We start from the raw sequence: 3,037 nt of genomic DNA on the forward strand, positions 1-3,037 counted from the left end.
TTAAGAGGAGAGATACTTCATAATACAATTACTCAAGTAAAGGTAAAAACAAGATACTCCAAAAGTACTTAAAGGAAAGTTACTAAAGTAAATATAACTGAGTAAATGTAACTAACTGGTGAAGTATAATAGCTCTGGTAGTGGTAGGAATGAGTGACGCTGCCCTTTGACCTTCTGACCTTCTGAAATGACACATTTCCTTCTTCTTCTTCTCCTTTCTGCTGCATCCTGACAGAATCAAAGCAGAACGACGGCTTTAAAGAAATAGTTGGAGCAGAACTTTCCCCACTGATGTGTTTCTGCCCCAGTTTCCATGGCAGAGAAATATTTCAGTGACTCTGAGCTCAAAGAGAATCTTTAAGATTTTATCTTGTTCAGATCTACGAAGGAATCCGTCTCTTTTCTTTTGGCATGAAGACACAGAAACATGAAAACTCAACATGGGCATTTGAATGGGGCATAAATAATGATAATGACGCCTCCAGGTTCTGTGGCGTTTCTCCAGGACGAGCCGTGCAGCAGAGCGAAGGGCAGACTGAGACGCTGCTCCTCAACGACTCGTTACGCAGACAGCCATCCATCTCCGGCGGAGGATGAGTTGAGCTGGAGGACACTGTGGGCCCATTTCCCTCATTACCCAAAATCCTCGGCTGCTCTCAGAGGAACCGCGTCCATTTTAATAACTGGTTGTCAGACAAGTTTCCAAAGGCTTTAATGCATCTGCTGTAACGAATGACAGCGGTGACCTTCTGACTGCTGCGAGCGCCGAGAAAAAGTGAGCAGCAATTAGAGCAAATTTACCTTCCTATTGTCCACTTTTATAATGACGACATGATTTATTCTTATGTTGCTAATATTTTATACTGAATAAAGTTATAATGAGGCCGCAGTGCAAGATTAGAGTCTGATTCTTATTGCATATTGTTGTTTTCCTAAATTTAGGAGTTTTTTCAACCACTTTTCATTGAAGTTATAAAACTAGGTCAGTAAAAGTGCCACTAAAAACTTATTTCACATTTTTCCCGTGTTATAGGTGAAGTTATCTGCCATTGGAGTTCTTTTTTTTATCAATATTAAAGCTGCAGTATGAAACTTTTATAATTAAAAGAAAGTTTTTGTTTTTTTACATATCTGCACTGCTCCCAACAAAAAACAACCAATCAGAGCCAGGAGGAGGGACTTAGCGCTGTCAATCATCCTCATGAACACATTGCTAAATGTGCTAGTGGCTGAGAAACAACTTACAGTTACAGGAAAAATGTTTATCCGCCACCGTTGGCAGCTATGCTAACTAGCCTTAGCATTTACAGCGTGCTATATGGAGGGTGATTGACAGCGCTAAGCCCTGCCTCCTGACTCTGATTGGTTGTTTCTAGTTAGCGCTTTGAGCATTGGGAAATGACAATCTCAGTTTTTTTTCCTGATTATATGTCTCATTCCATACAGTCACAGCATAATGAGTTTAAACAAATTTGTAAAAGAAAAAAATATATTTATATAAAAGTTGGATACTGCAGCTTTAAGGAATTATTGACTTAAAACAACCTCATGTAGGGCTGAAACAGTTAATCACGATTAATTGATTACTGAAATAATCGTCGACTGATTTTGTTACTGATTAATCATTAACTAAAGTATACAGACTCAAAAACAACATATTCTGATTAGTAATTAAATCTGTACAACTATACATTTTGCATTTTAGATGAAAACATCTTTCTAGCGTTCGCCCTGCTAGCAGCTGGTTGGAAAAGCAGCTACATAAAACTACTCTCCATTACTCAAAAACTTCCTGGACTTTTTATGTTGTTTTTATTATTTTTTGCTAGAGTGACCCAAACAAAGTTATAGTGGTGATTGTGTTCTGTGGGTTTTACTGCTGGCTTATTAATTTATTTTATTTTAATCCTCATTGTGTTGTTTTTATGTGATAGAATAAAGTCAGCCTGATCTGCTGCAGAGAGAATAACTAAATTTTGTAAAAATATCTCACTAATGACCAAGTTTTGCAAAGCTGAGTTATTATTTAAGTACCCGCCACTAATTAAAACAAATAAATCTATAAGTTTCATATACTTTAAACTGTCATGTATTTTTATCACCGGAAATAAAATCAGCCTGTTTTGATTTGGTGCGGAGAAATACGTTAGAAACCAGCTGACTGCGCCCGACTCTCTGCTGTCACAGGAATAAAAGCAATATTTAATAACGCTGAGTAATAACATTTGTTTTCCTGACATGCGAGTCATTAAAGCGAGCTGGGGAGCGCTCTTTGCCTGGCCAGAAACGATCAGGATGCATCATGAAACGACATTAGAGCCATATTGATGCCAGCCATTACCAACTAATCCAGGCTTTGCTTGTGTGTGCTTTTTGTGGCCTCTGTAGAGCAGAAAGAAAGCAATAAAGAGCCATCTCAGAGATCTATGCTCACAATTTCAATTATTTTATATTTGTCCATTCTAAGTGCTCAGGGATAAAATGCAATTTTTCTGAAAAGACACTTCAAACAAATTTCTCTTGAACCTCTAAATGAGTCTGGGACGTTTGGCACTGAGAGCTGCCAGCATTGATTTCACGTATCTCTGATTAAGTTTTAATTCCCATGTGTTTGTGGGCGTGTGTCAAATGTGAACATTAATACAAATGTAAGACATTTTAAGACCTTTTAAGAGCATTATGAATTAAATTTAAAACCTGTATCACATCAGAAATGTACTAAAGAAGAAGGGCAAAGCTAGCTAGCTTCTTTACATATTTTTAAAGCTAGCTAGCTTCTTTACACATTTTTAAAGCTAGCTAGCTTCTTTACACATTTTTAAAGCTAGCTAGCTTCTTTACACATTTTTAAAGCTAGCTAGCTTCTTTACACATTTTCAAAGCTAGCTAGCTGCAGGTTTTAACTCAAATTTAAGGTTTATTAAGGACATTTTTGAGGCCATTATGAGTTAAATTTCAGACATGTACCATGACAGAAATGCACTAAACCTTGCAAATAAATCGTAGAGTTTGGCTAGTTAGCTTAGCTAGCAAATGT

The 3,037-nt window shown here is 37.0% G+C and overlaps 1 long non-coding RNA gene across 1 annotated transcript in view; it reads left to right on the forward strand.

Annotated features, from left to right (window-relative positions):
• The window catches only part of LOC106961985 (uncharacterized), a 13,450-nt gene extending 12,555 nt beyond the window's left edge, over positions 1–895 (forward strand). Inside the window, exon 2 of the long non-coding RNA XR_001427871.1 lies at positions 236–895. This is a non-coding gene — a long non-coding RNA (uncharacterized LOC106961985). The remainder of the gene's footprint in view (positions 1–235) is intronic.
• Positions 896–3,037: the final 2,142 nt, after the last annotated feature.

This window comes from Poecilia latipinna, unplaced genomic scaffold (genome assembly GCF_001443285.1).
Source record: "Poecilia latipinna isolate Pla-1442-1.1 unplaced genomic scaffold, P_latipinna-1.0 Scaffold1357, whole genome shotgun sequence".
Classification (NCBI taxonomy): Eukaryota; Metazoa; Chordata; class Actinopteri; order Cyprinodontiformes; family Poeciliidae; genus Poecilia; species Poecilia latipinna.